Source organism: Octodon degus, unplaced genomic scaffold, assembly GCF_000260255.1.
Source record: "Octodon degus isolate 3935 unplaced genomic scaffold, OctDeg1.0 scaffold00066, whole genome shotgun sequence".
Lineage (NCBI taxonomy): Eukaryota > Metazoa > Chordata > Mammalia > Rodentia > Octodontidae > Octodon > Octodon degus.
In genome coordinates, this window is record NW_004524642.1 from 12,866,182 (window position 1) to 12,893,002 (window position 26,821).

At 36.7% G+C, this 26,821-nt stretch overlaps 1 pseudogene; it reads right to left on the reverse strand.

Moving 5' to 3' along the window:
• Positions 1-22,776: 22,776 nt before the first annotated feature.
• On the reverse strand, positions 22,777-24,307 carry LOC101586528 (annotated as a pseudogene).
• Positions 24,308-26,821: the final 2,514 nt, after the last annotated feature.

The following is a 26,821-nucleotide window of genomic DNA, read 5'->3' on the forward strand; positions in this document are numbered from 1 at the left end:
TCCAAGAACAATCAAATAGACAAACAGAATCTGGTGCAGCCTGGAAGAAGGTGTGCCCATGTTTGTTCATATGATGTGTTTATGAACACATGGATTTGGAAAGCTATCTCAGCTGTATCCTTGCCATGTGGATAGCATGCAAAATAATCTTTAAAGAGAAAGCGCTCTCACATCAACTATGGTGTATTCACGCTGAGTTCCTTTGAAATAGTGCATAACATTTTGGTAGTATAGTAGTGTGTGTTTCTGTGGATGTGTTTAATGGATATATATTTTGAGGACATTGCTAATAAGGAAATTAAGACAGAGCACAAAGAAAAACCCAATATTATTTGATCTTAGTACCTTCACTAGTATATTTTCGTGTGAGCTAAATGCGTATAAATATAAATGTTTTAAAAACATAGAGAAATCTCATAACTGGAATAAAGCTTGAGATTCCAGTATAGGAAATCAGAAACTTGCAAATTTGCTTCTCCTGTTCTCATAATTTTTCCCTCCTCATCAAACATGGCTTCCACAGCTCTGGTCTGCATATCTTTACATGTCAATATTCACATGAAATATATGGATTTCTGAGAAGTCACCAACATTTTTTCCCTAAAATACTATCAGTTGGAATTCCAAATCTGTCACCAAGAAGAGCATAGAATGCTATTGCACTGCTCTCCTGGCAGTGCCCAATGGACTTTCGTTACTTTAATAAATACATTTTGGGAAAGAAGTTCCCTAGTTGCCTTCTTATGAACTAAGTAGCTCAAACTAGAATATTCTGTGCTAAATAACAGTGTTTTCTTAGCTACATGCTCCTTTAGAAGGAAGTATTTCAGCAGCTGGTAGTGAAAAATCCTGACATCAGCTCCTGCATTAAAATTTCTTTTATGACTTCCATGAAAATATGCACTTGTTGATTAGAATTTAAGAATATGTTGTGTTCCTGAAACGGATGCCAATCTGATTCCCATTCCATAGCCAAGAAAATGATCATTGGAAGGGAATGTTATCCTAAGTATTCCAAAGCAGAAGTGGAAACTTACAGTAAATCTTCCCTTTCTTTTAATTAATTCTGGGAAGTAGTGGCAGCTTATATAAGGTGAGAGGGTTAGGAAGTGGCATGGACTGTGTGTGATGTGTTTTAACATTAATCTATGGGAAACGTAAATAAATAATAAATGGATCATTAAAAATGCTTTAAGGAGGGGCAAAATAAAAAAATAGTCAAATGACAAACGAAGCAGAAACATTACTAGACAGGTGTGTGAGCAGCAAGGCTTCAGTTATTCACTTGTATCGCTGAAGGAGTCCAAGTACAGATAGAATAAGGAGTCTTGGCCAGCAGTTCAAGGGGCGGTCAGGTGAGTGCCTGCAGGATCAGACTCAAATTCTATTTGCAGACAGGAAATCTAGGAGGCTTAATTTTTTAAAATAGCCTTAATAAATCTGTCAATAGATGGATTGGCTGTTTGATGAGTGAACAAGAGCCCCTGAGGCTGAGGACTGATCCCTGAATATGTTGGACATTTAGTTATTTGAAACCTGTCCGAAAGAAAACATTGGAGTGAAAAAATAAATAACATTTCCTATCTCAGACAAAGAACCAAGAAGTAGCCTGTGTTCTTTTCTGTAAAACAGTTACTGGTATTTCCAGGCTCTGTTTGAGGTCTAACACAGTATGCTTAGAAAGCCTTGTTCTCTTGACGTTAGCTGACTAATAGATCCATTCCTACTAGATCTTTGACAAAAGTAGTAGTGATATCTGGAGAGAGCATCTAGGAACTTATCTAACCAGTGGCAAATATGGTTTATATAAAAATATAAACTAGTTTTCTAAAAATATAAACTAGTGCTAGTTTTCTATTTCTGTTTAGACAAAATACCTGGAATTCATTGATTTATAAGAAAATTAGGGGGCTGGGAAGATGGCTCAGTAGAATAAGCACTTCCCTGGCAACTGCAAGGGGCTGAGTTCAATCTCCAGTTCTACAAAAAAAAAAAGAAAGAAAGAAAGAAAGAAAGAAAGAAAGAAAGAAAGAAAGAAAGAAAGAAAGAAAGAAAGAAGAAAAGAGAAGAAAGAGAAGAGAAGAAAAGAAAAGAAAAGAAAAGAAAAGAAAAGAAAGGAAAAGAAAAGAAAATTAGTTTATTCATTTGAAATTCTGTAGGTCAGAATTCGAATCCAACCCACACAGGACTAAAACCCAGGTCAGCATGACTCTGCCCCCTTCTAGAGGCTGTCTACTTTTCTAGTTTTTCAAGGTGCTCCATGGACAAATGACCCCTTTCGTCTTGAATTTCGAAGATGTCTATGACTTTCTCATATCTTGTCACTCTGGATTCAATGCTCTACCTTCCTATCCTATATTTAAGAACATTTATGAGCACGTTGCTTTTACCCAAATGATCTAGAATAATCTTCCACTCTAGGGTCATCTTATTAGCAACTATTTTTTCCATCTTATATGGCTAATGTCATTTTCTTTTAAGCAAAGTTATGCACTGATCCCAAGATTTGGAAGGGAGATATTTCCACAGTAGAAAAGCTACCAAACTATGAAAGTTTCTTCTACACCTTTCCTTTAAATTTAAGTAGAATACAGTACATGGAGTCAAGGCTTGATATTTAAATACACTTCTGAAGAATTTCCAAGTTAATTAAAATATATTAATAATCAGAAGCAAGACAAAATGTATTCAATTCGATTAAGTCCCAAATTTATTCAGTCCTCAAAGCCATGCTACGCATTTCAGAGGCAGAAACGAACTCGAACTCAATCAGTTCTGGTTTTCATCTCTCTAGAGCTTACAAAGTATCCTTAGATTTCTATAGTTACCCAGGAAGTTCTGAGAATAAGAACCTTCAGTAACTTTCCTTTCATCAGTTACATAGTTTGTCAAATTCTGGATTCAGACTAAATTTTATGCATTCAACAGCACAGTCCTTGCCAACCTGTCTGGCACACCTGTCTAGTAACATCTCTGCTTAGTTTTTCACTTGATTTCCATTTTGTTCCACCCTTGTTTGAAACATTTTTTATGATCCTCTGCAATGTTTAATTATGTGAAATGGGGGTTTATAGATGCATAGCATATAAGTTTAACTATGTATTTTTTAAAAAATGAAATTTTTCAAAAATGATGGTTGAGTTTATTTATTTATTTATTTATTTATTTATTTATTTATTTTTGTGGTACTGGGGATTGAACTCAGCGTCTTGCACTTGCCAGGCAAGCACTTATTCTATTGAGCTATCTCCCTGACCTACTGAGTTTATAAATGATATTAGTACAGCCTCCCAAACAAATTTCATGTTCATTACATTCACCTTAACCTCAGATAATAACTCCATGAAACACTAAATTCTTCTAGGAAAATTTTGACATTTCTTTTTTTTCAAAAAAACAATTTTATTGAGAAACAAATAGCAATGAGACAGTTTCAAAACTGATAGCTAGGAAAGTTTCAATAATTAATGCATTGTATATTGTTGTCTTACTGGTTATTCATTGTATAAATGCAGACATGATATCCTGTCCACAAACACTATTGGTACAAATCATTCTAGTCCTCACATTACGTTTTTCTTCTTTTTTATTAATGATAGCTACAGGGCTGCCCAAATATCTCACTGGATTAAAGCACCTGCAAGCAGGCTCAGGGGCCTGGGGCTCGATCCCTGAGCCTGCTATACCGGCCCCGCCTCCAGGGCCCACTGACATGGCAATTGAGACTGGGAATGGTGGTGCATGCCACCATGCCACCATGCCACCATGCCACCATGACAGCCTCCCACCACGTTGGGAGGCTGTCAACAGGCAGATCACTACGAGTCTGATCTAGTAATGAGACCCTGAACACCCTGTAGACACTAGAATATTCTTGCCTGAGTTGTCCAGATTTATTTTCTTACCTATGGAACTTGAGTTTTAAAAAAGCATAACAAGTCCTCTCACCAAAAGGTAAATTTATTTTCCAATAATTTTCTTGCTAAGAGATAGAATAGCCAGATCTTTGCCCTACATAATGAGATTTATGCTTCTCATTGGTGGTAAAATGTAGCTGTAAACTGAACAGAATAAAATAAATCAAATGGTCTTATATGTCACATATCAATGGTACACATGTCATTTGTTTGCTGTCATGTGGCCCTAGGAAGTATGTCTGTATGGAGACCACTAAATCCACCTACACCAAAGTCTTTGGTAACAGAATTCTGCTGTAGGAAGACTGGCATTGTTTGGAAGGTCATCGAAATGATACTGTAAAGACACAGTAGATGAGATCCTCTTCCACTACTTCTAGTGAATCTAGTGTCAGTATTTGTGAGCAATAAAGCACCACAGTCTTATATTTGAGCCTTTGTATTAATATTTTTATTAAGTTGCTGTGTATTTTTCCATGGGATGATTTTAAAAGATACGATATAATCATGTAGTGAGCATGTTATTGATCTGTGCCTATAAGGGAATCTTAGCTATTGAATACAGTTGCTACATATTGTACTAAAAAATGAATCCAAGATCCTATAGTTGAAGAATTTAGAATGCAGGTAATCTCTATAAACATTCCTAGAACTTTTGTTGAGTGTAGCTGTCCAAAAAGATGTTGGTCATCCCCAAAAGACTGCAATTCTGTTCTTTTGCAATTGAAATAAGCAATATCTCCTATTTTCTTTTCCTGTGTAGAAAACAACAAAGAGTGCTTGTAAACTTTGCTATTGTATAGAGGAATAGGCAACTGGAAGAATTTCATTTATTAAGAAGTTAGCAAGCAATTTCACAGATGAATTATTTGGGGTCATCTTAATAACAAATCTGAATCAAATTATAACAACATGTTCTACAATAATTTAACCAAAATGATCATTATAATTATTGTGAAATACTTTCTATTTTTTTTAAATTTAATTTTATATTCAATTAAAAAGCAAATGATGAAATAGACATTGAGCTATTCATCTCTATTGGAAAAAAAATATTTCTTATTGGTTGGATTTGTTTCAGCAAAATTAAATAATGTAATAACTATTCAAATTGGTTTGGGAATATATTCCCAAGCAACTTATATAGCTCATTTCTTCAAATAATTACTATTAGGTTTCACATATATCTCGCATAGAAACCTCCAGTGGATTCAGAAAAAAATAATTTCTCTGTTTTGGAACAGTGGTAAACCCCAGTTCACATTACTATTTCACATCAAATTTTTGTCATCACTCAGAGAAATTGTTTGGACCACAAAAGGCAAAGATGTCTGTTTACGCCTTCTAAATATATTGCCCACTCTATAGAACCGTGATTACAAAGAGATGAGTATTACACTGAAAATTATTATTTTATAAATTAAAACCTTTTAAAGTAGAAAAAACTACTTTGTCCTAACATCAGTTAACAATTGGACAGAGATTGAGTTCTTATGCAGTTTAGAGGAGTTAGGATATGATCTTAAGTTCACAAATTACTGGACTCAAGGTCTGATTCGAACAGTTGGTACTGGATATAAATACGCCACCTTTTCTGGGCTTTGGTTTCTCTATAGAATTTCAATGGAAATCAAATGATGTTTATTCAGAGAACATAAGCAGATTGTCCATGATTCATTACTTCAAATCTTATCTAGAGCAAGCACTGTGCTATATATTTTGCTTATGTTCTTTTTAGCCCTAATAACCTGCTTGAAAGTTAAATGTCTTTGGGTCCAGTGCACAATAATTGACTTTAATTTATCTCATATAGACATATGCCACAAAAAACCATCTGCCACAATCCCACGTAGCAAAAAAGCTAGTAACCTCCGGAGTTTGCAACCTTTATATAACTTCTTCCTTGGAGCTGCTGATAGAGTAGAAAGCCTCTAAAAAGATAGTCATTCTGGGGGCTGGAGAGATGGCTCAGTGGTCTAAAGCACCTACTTAGAACAAGCTTGGCAAAGCATCAGGGACCGCGGTTCAATCCCCCAGCACCACATGCCAGCCAGTCCCGCCCCCTGGTGGGCTGAGCTGGCCACACACACACACCTCTCTCTCTCTCTCTCATAAATAAAAAAAAAAAAGATAGTCATTCTGTTTCTATTCTGACTTCTCTGCAGGAGTTATGAAACTGGAAATATTAATTTTAAATATTTTTTTGATTCAGGGAAAAGCAAGATTTAAAATACTTTAAAGAATTTTGTACTTGAATAAAGTCTTTCTATGAGAAGACAGCAGCAACTGTCCTGTAAGTCTCTGGCATTAGTAGAGTAGCATTAGACGTTCTTTAGAGGAACTGCGTTCTAATGTCCACACATTTATAAGTAAGTCATCTCTAAAATTTTCATTAACTTCAAAATTAATGCAAGAAATTTGAAAATAATTTTATTATAGTGATGTACTCTTACCTGTTTAACAGAGAAATTAAGAGCAAAAGCTTGAAAGTAGGCATAGAGTCTGAAAAAACTGAACACCACACACTGTTTATTTTTTTTTTTTCAGTAAGTTTATCTGAGCCTTAGGAAAACAAAGTGATGGAAAAATAAATGAGAAAATTTTGGATAATATAGACATGAAATAAAATTTAGGTGGAAATAGTCGAAAGTAGATAGACCTGGATTATTAAATGTTGTATTTGCAGTAGTTGGCCTTTCTTATTATCATTTCTGAACATAACAATCATCAAAATAAAATGTGTATGAACTGTTTTAAATTTTATAAAAAACACTCTCGGGGGCTGGAGAGATGGCTCAGTGGTCTAAAGCACCTACTTGGAACAAGCTTGGCAAAAGCACAGGGACCGCAGTTCAATCCTCCAGTACCACATGCCAGCCAGCCGCGCCCCCTGGTGGGCTGAGCTGGCCACACACATACATACATACACACACACACACACTAAAATGTTAAAATTAAAAAAAAAAAAAAAAAAAAACACTCTCGATCAGATTTATTGAAACTTAAAAAATTTAATCATCATCTTCTTCTAGTGGAAGCTTTCATAAAACATTTCTGTTTTCTCTTATATCCAGTAAATTTGATGTTTGATAAACATGATAAATATGCAATAGGTATTGTGTATCATTGTCCTTAAAGAAATTGTGGTTGTGCTGGCAAGCAGTGAGATGTGAAGAGAAGGAAACATATTGTTTAATGTTTAAGAATTTTATGACACATTTTGAGGGAATTAATAGATTTAAATCTGAAACTTCTCACTCTCTCCCTGTCTCTGCCCCTATTTTTTTCTCTCTCTCACTGTTGGTCACTCCCAACTGTACAACTTTTACATTGATAATATCAGAAAAATAAGAAAGATTTCAACTTAGGTATTATTTGAAAAAGAAATTCCATCTGTACTTTATTAAAAATGGATCATACAACTATTTGGTCCAAGCATTATCATGCAAAATGTTTGGAATATTATTAATTTCTGAAGGCTGTTGAAATCTGAAAATGACAAATATTGATCAAATCAATAAAATAGGATTAAAAACAACAACACATATTTCCTTTGTATTTTCCCTCTTTCTTACATGATTTCAAAATTATTGTAACAAATGTTTTTCTTGACTTAAAAAGTAAAGAAAATACTTGAAATTTTTACTTGCAAAGTCAAGTTTATAACATGTAAGGTAGAAAATATTTTTAAAATTTAAACAGATGAGGGGAGGGTATGGTAATGCACGCCTATAGACCCAGCGTTCTACAAGCTGAAGCAGGAGGACCATCATAAATGTGAGGCCAATCTAGACTACGTAGTGAGCTCAGTACTCTGTCTTGGGCCGGCCTGACAGCTCAGTGGATTATAGCGCCTGCTTAGGCAGACACAGCAGCCTGGTTCAATCTCCAGCGTGCCGTGCCAGCACTGCTCTCAGGGCATGCTGAGAAGGCGATTGAGACTGGAGTGGTGGGGTTCACCTGTAATCCCAGTTCTTGAGAGGCTGAAAACAGGAAGATCACTAGGAGTCCAATTTACATAGTGAGACTATGTAAACCTTGTCTAAACACAGGGGGAAAAAAAAGTATACAAGAACACATATATACATCTATTCAGAGTTCACATTTTAAGACGCTATATATATTTGTAATGTATTTAGTAGTGGGTCTACAGGGTCTCACTACACAGATCAGACTCCTAGTGATCCTCCTGTTTTCAGCCTCCCAAGTGCTGGGATTACAGGCCAGGGCCACCATGCTCCATCTTAGTCACTGTCTCAGGACACTGTTGGAGCAGGGTTGGCATGGCACATTAGGGATCAAACTCCAGTTCCAGTGCCTGCCTTTAAGACACTATTTTAATCTGTTTCAAATTCAAACTGTCAACTATATTTCATTTTTTTTTTTTTGGCAGAACCAGGGATTGAACTCAGGCCCTTGCACTTACCAGGGAAGCACTTATTCCACTGAGTCATCTCCCGGGCCTTATATTTCATTCTTATGTCCTTAATTAGATCTTACTAAAAATCAAAGAAATTGTCATGTAAAATATGTTAAATGTTTGTATGTTTAATGTGTTAATTTAATTAATAAATTATACTTTTTAAATGGAATTTTAACATTCTATTTAATAAGTTTGTAGCTTAGACTTAGTGAATTAATTTTCACCTATTACAGAAAAGAATGCTGCTGACAGTACACACAGACACACATACCACACATACAAGCATGTGCGTGGGCACACACACACACACACACACACACACACAAACCTATCAAATGGAATAGAATAAATGGGAGAACTTGAGCCTACTCTGATGAAAACTCTGCACTGATTCCAAATTCCTCTCTCTATACATGCAGTCCTCTTATCATCTATATTTTTTTTCAGACAAGTAATTGATGCTGGTAATGGTATTGATAATTTACCAAAATGTTAAATTGGCCCAGAAACCTAAAAAGCAAAACACATATCTCCAAATGCAGCAAAAATAGAGGAAAATCACCAGTTTTCTGGAATTGATGCTATCTCAATAGTTCTAAAATAATATTGAAGAAGTTTTGTTTGTATAAAATCAATATTTTTCATTTTTCTACATTTAGTAGATATGTATCTCTTGCCTGAATTTTACATGAAAAATACAAGGTCCATTTTTTTTCTGTTATCTTGGTATAAATGTTGTTTTTCTGTAATGCATAGAGATTCTATCATTGTGTTCTAAATTCTAGGAGACATACACAGTGGTAAAGTATGATTTGTTTTTGAGAAACCTCTTACAATGAACAAGTATACTAGTAAAGATCAGCTAATTTATTTCACGATCAGGTCAGATGTTAATCCATCAGTTAAAAATGAAAGGTCATCTATTTAACTGTAAAGTGTACTAGATGTAGAAGCATTAACATTTTATGCATTTAATTAATTTTTTCTGCTTCAAAGATAAGAGAAGACCTAGGTATTCATTGAAAAGTGATAGTTTCCATGTGGTGTTAGTTGAAGTCCAACTTTACTATATTGAATCACTTTATCTGTATAAATTCCACACTTTATCTTAGCCAAAAGGCTGTAATTTTTTTGAAAATGAATTTTGTCAGTATAAGTTACTAGAGTTGATAGCTAATAGTCTCATAATTTGTACTTCATCATTTAAACCAAATTGAAAATTGTTCCCAACTTAATAGAAAAATAAATACACAGAAAGTAAACTCCAGAGCTGTTTTGTAATATATGAACATAAATGCTATATTCAAATAGAAATGATGATGTAGATATGCATTCATGTATAGACTTAATGAATTTTTTTTGACTTGATGAATTTGTGGCTGATACCACCTCCTTCCTTTCATCACAAAAGTTTCTTCGAGTACCTCTTTTAATTAAATCACTCTGCTAGATATCAGAAATACAAAAATGACAAAATAAGAGTTTCTTCCTTGTGCAGGTATGCAAAACAGCAAGTAGAATTATATGTCTAAAGTAATGAAGGCAGGAATAACCATGCTAAAATTTCAAAAGAGGAGGCCATTTCTGTATTATTTTTAGACTTGAAAGAGATTTCTAAGCAACAATTGCAGAGTTACTTCTTGAAAAGCTTTCCAGGTTCACAAAAAGAGAAAGGCAGGTTAGTTACTTCAAGATATAAAAATTTTGGCACAGGCACAGTGTAAAAGGCCTTGGGCCATTTAGACAAATAGACTTTTGTAGGAGAGCAATAGGTAACCAAGCATATTGAAGGCTTTCTAATGAAGTTTGCTTTGCGTTCTAATGGCATAATTGACTACTACAATACAGAAGTCACTGTTTTCTTGGCACACATCTGTAATTCCCGCACTCGGGAGATTGAGGCAAGAGGATCATCACAAATCAAGGCCAGCCTTGGCTACATAGTGAATGGAAGGCCAGTCTGGGCTGCACACAAGGCCCTGCCTTTAAAAAGCATCAGCATTTATGACAGCAAGATCATCATTCAATTGTGATCTGTTTAGAATAACATTGCACCACATCAACTATAATGCTACCAGAAAACATCTTGAATATTTCTTTATTTCGTTTTTGTTGACCTCATATTTAGCCACATTGATGGTGATGCTGAAATAAATGTATTGTCTTTTTCTGAAGATAGTATTAACTGCATTTGAATAGAACTCAGAGATATGTGTTTAGAATGCGCAATGCTGAGGGTCCAGGAATTGTATAGAGATTTAGCACAGATTCATTAAAGGTATCATCCCTTTCGGGTACCTCCAAGCATAGCATCTCCCTCCCCTCATCAGCAGCAGACCAGGAGTGGGGTCTGTTTCGTCGAGGCAAGTGGTATGGCGGACACTTTATGGAAGGAGTCTGTGGGGTGTGTATTAGTGCAGCAGACATATACTAGCATTTTTTCTTAAGAGGAAGTGCTTATTCAAAACCGATTCAAAAGCTCACTGAAAGTCAACATTAGAATACATTTTAAGTGGAGTTTGAGGGTAAGCAACAGTGTTGTCATCTTCTCAGTCTTATTACCTATATGGCCACTTGTCCTACACATGTACACGGGTCATAAAGGTATGTAGTTCAGTTATTCTAGAATTTTCCATCCAAATTTGATCAAATTATATTCTTGAACAACTTGCCTGGTTTGAAAGGGTCCTCGGAGTTCCTAGCCTCTTCTGCCACCTTGTGGTTAAAACACAACTTTCCATCCCACCAGTTACAGAATCAACAAGTATTCTTTTTTTCAATCAAATATTTTCTAATGTTTTACAAACAGGGCTCCCTAATGACTCTGGGACATTATATCAATGTTTCTTGATATGAATTGAGATGCTTAGGATAATAGCGTGTTTGCATTGAAGGGTTTGGTTTTTGTTAAAACAAAATGATAGAGAAAACGTTGATTTTGTCCTGGGACACCATTAAAATATAAAAGCTGAGAATAATTAAAAGCTATTTCTTATTTATTGCAATAAAAAAGCAGCAGAGGAAGATAAACTGATGCTTTTTCAAGGATTTCTACTGCCACCCATGGAATTGTCCTTTGAATGTGAGAAAATGGTGGCCCATTATTTCATTCTGTGAAGACAGCTAATGTTGACAGGATACTTAAAATATGTATATTCTCCTTAATATTGTGACTTGTGGCCTAGCAACTTTCATTAAATAATGAATTTTCTATGCTCAGCAGCAAGTATGTTTGCCCTATACCTTAAAGGAAAAAATGATTTTAACCTTGCATATGAATGTCTTTCTTAAGTGGGATTATTTTAAGGAGCTCTGGGTTGCTTCTAGGTTCATACTTCAAAATGATTGTTGAATAAACAGTAGATTCTCTGGAAACAAACCCAACACACACAAATATGAATTAGTTGGAATTCATTTGGATGCTAATTGCTCTTCCCTAAAATGCTTCTTTGCACTATTCTAGTCCTTATAAAGCTATAGCTCATCCATGTAATGTGTAATATATTAAGCTCTTTTTAAAAAGCCTGTCCTTATAGTACTTGGATTTCTCTACATCTTAATTTTCCGTTTGTCTAATCCATTAACTATTCCTGTTTCTCTCAAATAGGAATATGCCTGAATAAAACTAAACTTTGTATGTATGCAAATATTTGCAACTGCTTAACTCACAAACTGGATCCCCCCTTTTCCCTGGCCCTCTCTCCTCTCATCAAGAGCTTGATGCGTGGCTTCATTACTGACGCTACAGAAATAACGTCTCCAAGGCTTCCTTTTGCTACCACCTCCCGGCATGAAGAGCATCGTCTCAGGTGGACTCAGTTCCTTCTCCCCGCCGTGGCTAGTGCTCTAGGGACGCGCTCACAGTCTAGGCGACCTCACGCGGCCCAGCCAGCCCTCCGCCTGCCTGCACCCCTGGCTTCCTTCTGCGTGCGGGCATGCGTCCTTCGGTGGGTACAAACTCTGCTACCTCAAGCTCGTGGGAGAGGTAGTTTCCTTCCCCGCTGTCTGTTTCCTTTTCTTCTAAGGATTAGAAGGCGACACTTTATGCAGTTTAACCCAAATGTACAACTATTATTCTGGCTTTACGACTTCAAAACACTTTTACACACCACCTTATCCTGTTGAGCACGTCGCCCGGCCGTGTTTCTGGAGTGAAATGGGCTTCTGTCTCGCTGGTCTTTGGTTTTGGCTGCATGACGTGAGGCGTCCACTGAAAGGCAGGAAAGCCGCAGCGGTGGCTGCCACCGCAGAGCCTGAGCCCCGGGTCTGCGGGCTGCCCGGCGCCTTCCCACCCAGGGCGGGCGGCTCAGCGTGTCCCACGCCCGGGACGTGCCCTGAGGGTCCGCGGTGGGACCCCTACTGCAGAGCAAGAAAGAGAACCCGAACACTCCTCTAGGATGTGCTGACTCACTGTACTGTCATGGAGAATTCTAAAACTATTTCTGGAATATAGTAAGACGCTACATATTTCATAAATCGGTGATTGTGAGGTGACCTTAGACAGGGCAGGAGGGCTGAGGCTGGCGGTTTGTGACAGATTTTCTGCATATCTACCTGCCAGGTTGTATAAGTTCAGCCATTATGTTTATTTTCTTTATATCTACTTTCTTCTTTATTTTTCTTATCCCCTCTTTCACTTATTTTTTATTTTTTAAATATTTCCTCTTAAGGATGATACTCGACTTCTAGGTTAATAAATTAAGCAATGTTACAAGAAAATAGGCATATTTCCCACAAATGTATATTCAAAACAAGTAGGATACACACTTACATGAGTCCTAAGAGTCTTGCCTTTCATTGGTCTGAGCAGAAGAACAGCCTCGTGTGACTTTTTACATCAAAGCAAGCTCATTTCCCCACATGTTTCTCCCCCTCTGTCACCACCAGGTGGCTCTCTGAGCTAACCTGGTCAATGAACCTTAAAACCACATTAAATTTCAGTGTATCTATAAAGGATGAAATTTTCCTTGAATTCTAAATATTTATTCATGCATTTTTCTCATTAATCTTCAGCAACGGAAGGTTTGAACTTCAGTCTAGCACAGAGCTTGTTTCACAGACTAGTCATAGAATGCCTACGACTATTACGTAAGCCTCTACTGCACGGCAAACATGCAGTAGGTGGTACCTATTGATAGCAATTATTTTTTATACCTATCAATATCTGCAAATCCTAATGTAATTTTTGAAATTTCTTTTTCCTCTGTTTATATTATAATAACAGGATAGAAATCTGGGCAGGAGATAGAAATTTGAGGACAATTAGCGCTGTGAAATATGCAGTGACAGCCGTCTGCACAAGGAGATGGACTGGGAACTCACTATAGCAAAGGAGAAAGTGATCAAGGGTGTTTGAAGGGCCTGCTGATATTTTTAAAATCAAAATCCTGAAATGCAGCCTACAGGAGAAGTTGACACAGAGCAATCAGTGTTTCTTGAACAATCAGATGATATATTGCTTTGTTTTGACTCTCCAAGGCCGGTTTCAGGATTTCAGCTGAGAGACAGCAATGGTCAGCGTGAAGTAGTTCAAGAATTTCCAGTGAGAATACAAGAGAAAGAGCTTGCCGGACACTGCCAAGCTACTGGTCCACTTCCAGGGCGCAGTGAGAGTCATGGGGCTTGGTTACAGCAGTCACATTCCACTGTGCTGGAGGGACAGAGAAGGAGGAAATGGAAGAGGACAAGAAAGCGAGAGTGGGAGGGACAGAAAGAGTAAGGCAAGATTGTGTTTTGTTTTAAAGTGAAGAAAGCTGGCACATTTAAGCAACAGAAGGAATTCAACAAATAAATTTAAGGACCTTGTGGTGTGGAGAAAGAGAAAATGCACTGTAATGCATTATTCTGTTCACTAGATTGATAAAATTTGACTGGTCACGTATTCTGTACACCATACTGTGGGAAACAGTGACTCTCATACATTGTTCATGCGAGGTGGGGATGAACTGGGACAGCCTACGTAAGGAAGAGCGTGGTATCTTTTCCATGAATAGTACATATGAAGTTTTATTAAATATCTATATTTCAAGAAATCAGTGCTGTATAAAGTAATATAGATTTGAATTGGTGTATATTAAATTATTTCTTTAAACCAGGACACACAGCTGGAATATCCACCAACAAGATAAACGTGTGTGTGTGTGTGTGTGTGTGTGTGTGTGTGTAGAGAGAGACAGACAGACAGACAGACAGACACTGAGAGACTGAGGCAGAGAGAGGCAGAGAGAGCGAGAGCGAGAGAGAAAACAGAGATAGACAGGGATGGAATGTCACGTAGCTTTCTGCCAAGTAATATATATCTTTAAGATAGAAATAATTAAGCTCAATACTAATATGGAGAGATCTCAATGGCATATTAAAATTTATTTATTTATTTATTTATTTATTTATTTGAGGTACCAGTGATTGAACTCTGGACCTTGTGCTTGCAAGGCAAGCACTTACAGCACTAAGCTATCTCCCCAGTCGAAAAATTTAAAATACTGTAGTTTTCTGTACAAAGTCCAACATTTCATATAATATAAAGAGTTATCTGACTACATATTCATGTTTATATAGGAAAATAAATTATGGATAGATTAAAAATATCAAAAGTGGTGGCAATTTGTGTGTGCATGTGATGGTAAGAAGGACCATCTGAAAATTAGGCTTGAAGGGAAAATGGCAGAGCTGAAGATGTCTTACAGCACAACTTTCAAATCTTTTTAAAATTGTGCATATTTCCATTAACAAAAAAAATTGAAATGTGACTGTCAGAAAAGTCCAAGTGGGGTGAGAGATACAGCAGAGGAACTGAGGGTGGGATTATACATAGATATGAAATATCTTCAGTTTGTGAGGAGAAAATCAAGCTTTCAGCCAAGTAGCAAAGGAGCTGCAGTTATTGAACATTGCTTGCAAATCAACACTTCTGAAATACTAAACCCAATTATCAACAAAATTACTAGCTGTCAGAATTTAATATTCATTACACAGAAAAGCTAACGATATGGTAATTGTGTACCATATCATTATGCATTTTTATATTCATTGATTATTAATTGAAGGCAAACCAATTATTTGCAAATTCTGGTGGAAAAAAGTCAGAGGCTCAGGGTTAAATGTGAGATGGAGCAGCTAGGGAAGTGGTGGTCTAAGCATCTGCCCAACAAACACGAGGATGGTGTTTGATCCCTGGTACAACATGACACATGGCCCCAGACCCCAAGTGCTGATCTGGCTATCGAAATCAGGTGTGGTGGGACACACCTGCAGTCTCAACACTGGGGAAGCTGAGATAGGAGTATCCCCATGAGTCCAAGCTTCATAGCAAGACCCTGTACCAAATACATGACTAAATAAATAAATAAATGATTAAATTTTAAATGTGGGACAGATTTATTTTTGTAAAAGAAATGACAATATAAATACAGTGTAGCGGACCCTTCAAAAATAGTGTACTAATGGGAACAAACTTAGGAAACAGCAAATCAACCAAGTAACTTTAAAAATGGCTACATAACCCACTAACCAGCATGCTATAGGAATATTTAACGATTCTTCCTATAGCATACTGTCCAAGCACTATATTGGTCCAATTTTAATAAGTATATTCATTTTCCCTAAGTTACATTTGAATCTGATGTACACTAAATAGGGTAAATCTTTGTATATGTTATTTTGAATATTCAAGTACAACACTGAAGCTATTTTATGAATACCTCTAAACTTATGTCTGTGGAAAATTCTTGAAACCTATTAGATTGTCGCAAAATGGAATTAGAAAATATTGAAAACTAAGACACTGAGGACACAAACTGTCACAATACCGGAATGTCTGCAGAGCACCACAGACATCTGCGCTGGTTGAGGGGAAATTTGCATCTTCATAATAAGTAGTACATGAAAAGCAGAGCCCTTTGCACAGGCTAGCTCAGCTATTGAAGCTATGCTTATCTTCTATCTGGAATACTGCCTAGTAAGAATGGGAAATTCTTCATTCATTTTACCAATTATATCTGTCATGTGCAGGCAACGTGGACCATTGGCCAACACTCAGAAAGCCTGGGGACTGGCTCTGCGGTAGCGGACAGTCCGCATTGTCTAGCGGTGAAGAAAGCCTCGCTGGCTTTAATAATGCATGAGAACTGGCTTGGGTGTTTCTCAGCCCCTTGTGCTGGCTGAATGCACGCTGCCAGGAGCCATGAAGTCTCCCTCAGGCCGTCTTCAAAAGGGAACGCCAGGAAGCGAGGCACAGGAAATCTTACATTTGGTACAGAGAATCTCTGTGCAAACAAAAATGTTTGTTCAATAAATAATACTAAAATTTTAACCAAATGTTAAATTTCACAAGAACATACTCTAACGTGGGAAAAGGATAAAATACAGCAAAACTAACTGGTAGTTCTAAGTTTTTGAGACATTGTTACATATGGACATTATTTTGATATGCTGAGAAGACTCATTAAAAACAAAAGTAAGTTAGTTTTTTTTTTTTTTTTTTTTGTTTTGTTTTTGTTTTTTTAAATTTTTGGAGTGGCCGGGGAGATGGCTCAGTGGAATAAGCACTTCCCTGGCAAGCACAAGGGCCTGAGTTCAATCCCCAGTTATGCCAAAATAAAAAGGGGGGCCTGGGAGGTAGCTCAGTGGAATAAGTGCTTCCCTGGCAAGCACAAAGGCCTGAGTTCAATCCCCAGTTCTGCTAAATAAATGAATAAATAAATTTTTATTTATTTGGTACAGGCTCTCCCTACACAGTTCAAACTCATAATGATCCTCTTATCTCTACCAGCTCTGTATTACAGGAGTGCTTCACCATGTCCAGCTGGGTGGCCAGCACGCCCTGCCCAGCACGGCTTGTGGAGCTGAGGATCGAACGTAGGGTCTTGCATTTGCGCAGGCTCTTAGACTGCTAAGCTATCTCCCCAGCCCTAGCATGCCATTTTAGAGTGCATAAAAATTCAATGACTAATATATATATATATATATATATATATATATATATATATATATATATATGTAGATATACTGGGTGTGGTGGCAAAGACTTGTAATCCTAGCACTCAGTAGGCTGAGGCAGATGATCAGTGGGAGTTCAAGGCCAGCCTGGGCTATCTAGTGAACTCAAGGAAGCCTTAACTGCATAGTGAGACCCTGTCCTTAAAACAAAGCAAAACAAAACAAAACAAAAACAACAACAACAACAAAAAAGACCGTCTTGCATGTAGTTCAGGCTGGCCAAGAATATGCAACAACCTTCCTGCCTCAACCTATTAATTACATATTTTCAAATGTGTTCACATTGGTCTGTTTCTTTGATAAATATACTGATAAGGTAAAAACTTGCTCATTTTTACTAGTGAGCATCATAAATATTTAGGGTCAAAATATGATAAATATTACATAAAAATCACTCTAGTTTCATAAACACTTGTGCACACAGACACGTGCACACACAGACATCCATAACCTAAAAGTGTTTCTGGTGACAGCAGTGTTTATATCTTTCATACCACCTTAACAGTGGGGTCCACTTGGAATGCTCTGAAAAATGATTACAAACTTATGTTTGGAGTACACTTCAAGAAGAAGGTGCAGGGAGATAGGTCAGTGGAATAATTGCTTGCCTGGCATGTGCAGGGTCCTGAGTTCAATCCCTGATACCTCCCCCCCAAAAAAGAAAAAAGTACAGTCAACAGAGTTTGTTGCAAGCTTTAGGAAACCAGAAACTATGTCTCACTGTATCTTATTAAGTTTTTAAAAAAGAAAGGAAAAACAAAGTGTTGACCAGATAAAGCTATCAACTGGTCCATCATGGTCAATAATTTTTTTTTCTCACAGCTGTGGGGTACTTCTTTTTTATCTAAAAGTTTTGAGTTACTTTGAGAATAATGATCTACAAGCCATATCATAAGATCAGAGGAATTCACCCCACACCTCACCAAATGCTCCATGCATATCTGATTGGGAAATATTTACTTTTGTAACTGAGGCCACAGATAAGTTGCTCCGTCATGTGCTCTTCCTGTTCTGTGCACACAAGCAGAGCTGTGAATGCCTTCTCTAGCCTTAGAGAGACTGTACAATATTTACATATGTGGGTCTGGTTTATTTCACTTATGAGTATATCTTCAAGCAGCATCCACTTAAATATAAAGACTTTGAGTATATCATTCTTTATAGCTGAGTAATACTCCATTGTATAAAAATACCAATCTTTTTCATCCATCAGGTGACAGGCGTCTTGGTTGCTTCCAAGAGTTGGCTATCACAAATTGTGCTGCTATAAACATAGGCACACATAAATCACTATGATATGAAGTTTTCAGTTCCTCTGGGAAAATTCCCAGTAGGTGGGTAGCTGGTTTGAATGTGATTTCCAGTCCTACTTTTTTAGGGAGTGTCCACACTGATTTCCGTAGTAGTGCCTGCCTGGTTTCTGTTCCTGCCCCATAAGCAGCCCATCTCTTTGTCTCCGGCTTCCACGCCCTCCCTTCCCACTATCCTGCTGGTCATGCTGATAGCCACCAAAAAGCAACAAGTGCAATAAAAGTCATAAAGACCCAGAGTGGTGGCTGAGAAAATAAGTCTTTGAACAGTGATTTTTGCAGTGGAAAACATTGAAAAGAAGTACTAGATTCTATAACCAAAGTAATGCCTCACCAGAATTATTCTCCCTTCATTCTTTAGAAGTGAAAATGTTAAACAAAACAAAACAACAACAAAAGAATAACTTCTTTGGAATATTTTACCAGACAAGTATTCTTTAAGTTTAATAAAGTTTTGAAAATATCATCATCTTTAAAAGCTCTGTGATACTGAGGTTGAAAAATCAGTATCAAAACAAAAAATCCAAATTCTATGGGACCAAAAATAAGAGTTCTCCTCCTTACCATGGCTAATTTAAATTATTTTTATTAGCTTTCCTCCTATGTAAATGCAGGCTCCGACAAGTCAACCTTCTTTTCAACTTATGTAGGTCAATAAGGGACTTAATAGTTCCATAAAGATGTCATTATAAATTGAATTACCTCTCAGTTGTGCAGTGAGCATTGTGAATGTACTAGACAGTGGGGGAGGGGAATCCAGCAGGAAACAGCTACTTAATTACTTTCCCTGTAACTGAAGGCGTAGCTGGAGTTCATAGTAATGGTAATCATGTTAGAATATTTCTTTTCTATTGATGTTCCTTGAAACTAAAATGTTAATTTTTAAAAATATGGCTCAGCATTACCATTTTCTCCTGAAGAAAATGTTAGTTACATTTCTATATAGATATATTATTGTACAATTTAGTTACTTTAAGTAGTGCATTGGTTTTTAGAGACATATAGATATAAGCATTTTTTAAAGTTAAAGTTTATTATTAAATGTGACACTTACCATTCCTTAAGTCAGTCAGCACCCTTGAAAACAGTCTATTAGGTGCACTTTTGGTTTGTTTGCTGATAGCTCCTTTGGTTATTTTTTATCTTCCACAAGATTTTCTAATGTCTGGTAGAATTTCACAGATCAGTAATCTGAAATGAGATTTTGGTGTTCAAAGCTCAAGTCATCTGTTAGATATTATATATTCCATGTGAAGGTCAGGTTAGGGTTGATTCATAGAGCTATATACAAATAACAAGCAGCCTTCTCTATCTTTAAATCATGGCTTCCTTTTCTTCCTTTCCTTTTCCCTTTTTGTACAAAGTGATTATTTTAACTTAGAAGATCTGCCTTTTCCATTATTGAAGAAAGACACATAATTTTCTAAACAAAAGGCTGAAAGGTTTGCATTCAATTCCTGCCTGGTTATTTCATTTTTGTTATCATTTATGTTTAAGGTTGTTTATCTCTGAAAGTCTGAAAATAGATTTTTCCCTGAAAGTTCTGAATCTTTTATGTTTTCTCTCTCTTCTTCTATGCAGTTTTTCTTTAGAATAAGGTATTCTACTGTAATGATCGTAATTAAAGTCTGTTTGATAAAATAATTTTGGTTTAGAGAAAGGAATCATCTTTATGATTTTTTTTTTTGGTTTATTCCCTTTTCTAGGGTCAGTAATGGTAATAACTCAGATTTCTTAGACAGCAGAGATAGAATAAAGAATTGCAGTACTGGGAGCCTTTCTTTCCACTTGCATTACAGATGACCTCAGTCAAATCCCCAAGTCTTTTAACACCAGTTTCTTTCATCTCACAAAAAAAGCCGAAACACTTGGCTAGGCACGGTGTACACTCCTGCAGAGGCAGCACTCGAGATCCTGAGGCAGATGAATCAGCACACACTCTAGGCCAGACTGGGCTACCTCGCGAGTTCGAGGCCAGGCTGCAGGGCACAGGGAGACCCTGACGCAGAAACAAACCAACAAGAAGAATCACATCCTTTTACAAATTAAAGCCTGCTGCTTGTTCAAAAGGGGAGGGGAACAGAGACAAAGGGAGAAGGGAGAGGAAAAAGGGAATGTGGGTTTTGAAGAAAAGTAAAATTGCAAAGGGAAGGGGCAGAACGTTTGTAGTGAGGGGAGAGGGAAGGAAAAAATTAAGATTTGTTACATACATGCACAAATCCCCCGTGATGAATAAGGTCATAATTTACTGCATATACTAAGAAAAAAATTTTTTTCATTAAAGTCTAACCACATATTTGTGTGATGTAAACATTTACCTAGCCTCTCTAGGCCTCAACAGTTCTGAAAAAATACACTAGATGATTGGTAAGTATTACTATTGGATTTTTATTCATTTCTTCTGATAATTTTCTGGTCTTGAATCTGTAATTTGTATGCAATCTCTACTGAGACTTAGAAAACGTTTCTCTCTAAAAGACTCCTGTGGATATGTTTTAATTACAATGACCTGTCTAAATCTAAATGCCAAGTATTTAAAGGGGAGATACAGAAATGATGCAAATTTAGGGGATTTTGACTTAAGCAACCAGTTCTGAGAAAGTAACTAGCCTAACAGCAAAGTAGGAAAGGAAAAGAGTAATTTTCTAATGCATTCTTCCAAAAAAGAGGCACGTTTTCCTTTTGTTCAGCCAATAGGTTATCTCACTGAATCTGAAAACAATGGGTAGTATTTAAAATGATGTCCCTTCCACAATGAGAATAACAAAGGTCAGCTTTTGAGACAATGATCTCACCATCTCATACTCTTCAGCGAGCATCAAGCAAAGCTGGAATTCTAACAGAAGGTTTTGTGGGCTCAGAAAACAACCTGAGTGTGAATTTAATTGGTCTCTGTGTTCTCCATTATTCTCTGCTTCTGTTCCTGTCTCACAATGTGAAAGTTCCGGTAGAACGTATGTGCCATGTGACGCCGTACTAAGTGCCTCAGAGATTCCCTGGCGGGTTCGAAGGTGGCACAGACATGTGGGGACGCAATCAGACAATATGGAGGCTTTGAAAACCATCTTGCACAGCAAAGCACGCCTTCCAAACGCGGTGCTGAAGCACAGAAACACTCAGAATCTCGAGGAAACCATAAAAACTTCTAAGCATTATTTAATCTTCATCTCCTTAATTCTAATATAAATACCTGATATCATTTTCTAGGAGGTGTTGGAATGATGATTTTGAAATTCAACAAAGGTGGAATGCAGTATTCCCGAACTCTTGAAATCTTGTATTAAGCCAACAACAACTTGTATAAATTTTACTTTCTTTTCTATGACCACTTTTGTTGCACAAACAGTTAAAACCTTTCACAGATATTATTTTCTCTCTCTCAGTAGAGATATTATTTTTCCTAGAATGGAACGACCTAATCACTGCAATTTTGTACCCAGTGGCCAGAATAATAAAGAAGATTAAGACGACTTCCAAATAAGAGAGGAATAAAGATCAATGTTAAGAATAATCATGTATTCAGCTATGAAAATCTTGCTAATTATATTGATTGTAGGAATGTGGGTTTAACTCACTATCTTGTTTATTCCACTTTCTAGATACATCGTATTAAGGAGAACCTATTTATTCTAAGCATCAATATTTTTATTTGGTCAATTGATTAGTAATTAAAATAGTTCATATCTCAAAACTGTTCTGTGATGGTGCTTCCTTTATGCAATGCCCTTATATAGTAAATACTCAATAAATGGGAAGAGTATTGTGACTCTAGAATATGTATCTGACAATGGAAGTCAGAGGATTTGCAATTAATAATAAGCTCAGTTACCAAAATATTATTTCTAAATAAATAAGTTTTTTCACAGGATCATTAATGTATTTGTTTTTTAAAAATATACATTTTGGCATTTATTGGCAAAAATGGCCCAGAAAAAGTAGTGGTAGGAGTTAAAATTTCTTCTTAGCTATCCTAGGGGACATTATCTGTCCTGGGGCTTAGCCAGTTCTAAAATAGGACTTATAGATATGTATGTTCACGCATTGAGTTAGGGTGGAAAGAGAAGCTAAACAATAACAAAAAGAAAACAAAAAAGAAAATCTTAACATTAGGCTAGTGAGGAAAAGGTTGCTAAAGTGCCCGAGATGGCTGGCTAAAGTAGTCTTTCAGCACCTCCATGTCCATTTCCAGGGAGGAATTCAAGGAGGCCAGAGCAGAGGATGCATCCTTGGATTTCTGGGCACCCGCTTTGGCTTGAGGAGTTTCCAGCTCGCTGGATTCCTTTTTGATGTCTTCACCATTTAGCATCTACTGGCTCTCAGCAAAGAACTGGTTGAGATGCTTCAAAGAAAAGCCACAATCTTCCACGGCATGTCCTATCTCGAAGTGCTTCTGCCAGGCTCCCTGGTATTGTGTCCTCCTTACTAAATCCAAAATCTGGCTTATCCTTTGGGGAGAGATCTTGTACGACTGCAGCTTCTACTTCAGCAGCTCCAGATCACTGTGACAGAATGGGCACCCATGGTAATCCCCTTGGCCTGGTAGACTGGTTAGAAGAATCTTCATGCTGCTGTGTGATGTAGTCTGTCCTCTTGCCTTCCTTTCCAAAGCTGTGGCAGATATTGTAAGAGTAAACTGTATCAAACTTATCAGGATCCATCTTTCCTCTGACAAGCTCTCACTTCCAGAACTGCAGAGCCTGCTCCAGCATCACACTGATGCCCTTCAGGAAAAGCCCTACTGTGTGCCGCCTCCGTGCTGAGGTGGTGGTTTTCCCACTAGGCCTTGTGCGGGTGGGGCATGCAGGGAGGGAAGGATACAGCTGAGAGCGGGTCAGTCTGATCTACAGAGATCTTCCCAGTGTTTCCCTGCACACTATAGGCTTGGCCAGTGTAGGAATAACTAAGGGAGTTGAGCAGACTCTGGAGTCGCTCATCTGACTGCACAGAAAGCTAAGTCCTGGCGGTTAATGCCAAAGCCTTGGACAACTTCGCTCTAAATTCATCAAGGATAATTTCTACAATGTCCTTAAGTGGCACATAAGCAGAACCGTCTTCCAAATAGACTCTCCTTCCTAGGAACAAATCCAGAGCATCAGCAAAAAGGGTCTCATACACTGCTTCAAATTCCAACTAATACCATTTAAACTTGGGGATGAGGCAAAACATATGCTGTTCTCCATGATTTTTCTCTTCATCACTTATAGCCTCAAAGTGCAAATGGCTATCCTTTCAGAAATTTTGAATCTTGTCCTGGGGTAAAATACCAAATCAAAATCAAAGGAGATCCATTTCTTGTTGAATGAACCAACGTCTAAGATCTTCAGACTGACAAGAAGCAAGGCGCAAAATAAAATGAGACATGATCTTTTCTTCGTGCCTCATATTCATCTTCTAAATTTTCTCTGAAGGAAAACTTGAGCTTTTGAATTTCAGCCTCCAGTTTACTCAGAGACTGCTCAGTTCCTTTCACATTATCTTATGCCAAGATTTTCAACTCTTTTTAGTAATTTCAGTCTCGCAATAGCCAGGGTCTCAAACACTATCAGAAATATGTTTTCAGAGGGTGGTTCCAGGTAAAACTGAAGGCTATGAGAGTAAGAAGCACTCTTGTGGTCTCCTGCCAACCCCAGCTTCCTCCTCTTTACTCCAGAAAACTCCATCTTGGTCACCTGCGAATGCAGCAATGCGAGAAAACTTGCAGGTTGACAGCCTCTCTCTCTCCCATGAGTAGGTTTCCACAGAAACATTAATGCATTCGATTGAAAGAAATGGAGAGCAAGGCTGTATTTATTTAATGTTAGTCACTAGTCTGTAGTACTTTGGAGAAGTCCAGAAGCACTGGTTATTTTGTTATTTGTCTAGCTTGCAATAAATCCTAGGTAATATTTTGCAAAAACTTCTAGGATGTGGTATTATTTAAATCAGAAATAAACTTAAATAACTGCAGACATAAATGTGCAATAATAAATTGCCAATGCAACAGGAAGAGAAATAAATAAGGGAAAATCATGACTGCAAGATTATGAAATATAACCATTTAGGAAATGATTTTTCAGATAGTAAACTTCTATCTGAAAAGCATTTTCTCTTTTAATAATAAATCATCTGTGTCCTTATGTTGAGTAGATAATATTTGTAAGAAATTATTAATATATTATCAAATATGCTTACCCTTATTATTTATTTTAGAGAAAAAATTACACTTTTCTTGACATGTGTATTCTTCTCAATCTACTTTCATAACATTTACAGGTTATTTTCTTCCTTAAAATCTTTGGATTTTAAGAAAATTAAGCCAAGTAACTACATACCATCGAGTCATATTTATTATGAATTTTTGATAGACTGAGAATGATGCTTAATTTATTTTGACCAACTTTTAACAAAAACCATGATAAATATAAGCTCATTCATTTTGATGAGCAAAATATAATTTCTTCCTTTTTCTTTTAAATATTTTCTTTAGGGGTAATGAGCAAAATAATATTGGCTACTAAACTTTATTATTCTAATATAGGGATTGATAGGTCATAATTTCTAAAATTTTGAGGTAATATTTAATCACTAATTTGGTGGAAATTATTTTTGTTTAAATAGTATAAAAATATTTGTCCTGTTTTTTTTTACACCTTGTTGAGTAATAGCAGTGTATTTTGTTGTTGTTGTTGTTTTTTCAAAGTTTTATTGATAAACAGATAGCAATGAGACAGTTTCAAATCAAATCGGAAGTACAGTTTCAACAAATAATACACTGCATATATTCTTCTTAGTGGTTAATTGCTGTACAAGATACGGACTTGTGATACTATTTACAAACACCATTAGAACAAGTCATTCTATTCATTAAGAGAATGCAACTATATATATATATCCCAACCACTTTGAATACACAGATACAAAATGGACATTCATCGGTATACCCCATTTTTTCTAAGTTCCGTTATTGAATATTATAGGTGTGTAAACTCAGCAAAATATTCTAAAAGATTCCAGTAGCCCATAATAGCATTGGGTCTTCTGTTTAACTGGCAATGTCAGAAATTATTGACCTGAGTCCCCCACAGCTCGACATAACAGCATGGCTTTATTTCCTATATTTCGTCTTCATACTTTTCTACTGGATGGTTAAGACCAAGGTAAAGCAAGACCTATGCAACAAGAGTTGTAGCTTTTTGGTCTGAGAAGGTCACTGACAAAGGTTCTACAATCTGAGGTACAGGATCTCAGGACAAATCCTGAGGGCATTTCATTGTTGTTGTTTTTGTATTTCGAACCAAACTCAGGAACTTGTGCTTGCCAGGCAGATGCGTAAGCTGCTGTACTATTTCCCTGGCCCAGCAAGAGCATTTGGAAAATCATGTGTTTGTTAACAAATATATTAACTTTTCAGATTATCATAAAAAGTAACACAAAATAAATGGTTTGAAGTTCAGACACTAAGAAAATTAGTTTTTCTGGAAAAGCTCAAGACTAGAAGTTTAATATAAGATGCTGACAGGGCCACCCTGAGGTCTTTGTTGGCATTAGGTGCCCATATCTTCCCTTTGTTTTTAAGTGATCTTCCCTTTATGGCTATATCTTAATCTTCTTTTCTTAGAACACTGTCAGTTCCTATCAAATTAGGAGGCTTTCTAGTGCTGTCATTTTAACTCAATTAGTAACTTAAGCAACTTGTCTACAATTATCATGTTCTAAGACGCTGGGTGTCAAGACTTCAGCATGATTTTCGAGAGAAGAGTTGGGCTCACAGCATTGTGAATTCTGGCAAAAGGTCTTCTGGCATATTACAAAACAGTATATTGTAAAGAAAATTTAAAGGCCCACAACTCAAGAAACTATCAACTTATATCAAAGTGTATTCTTTCTAAATAAAATGTGGATATAATAAAAATTTCAAGATTAGAAAACTGAGACCATTTTTTATGTCAAATGATATAGTAAACATAGAGAAGATTACCAAAAATCTTGTTCTATTTGGACAGGTCACTGAAAGGCTCTGAAAATATCTACCTGCAAATTTATTTTCCATTAGTCTGACCCTTTGATTAGGGTATGTTGCAGTATCGCTATTTAGTTTTTTGAAGAGTAAGTTACCATGGGCTGGAGAGATGGCTCAGTGGTCTAAAGCACCTACTTAGAACAAGCTTGGCAAGGCATCAGGGACCACGGTTCAA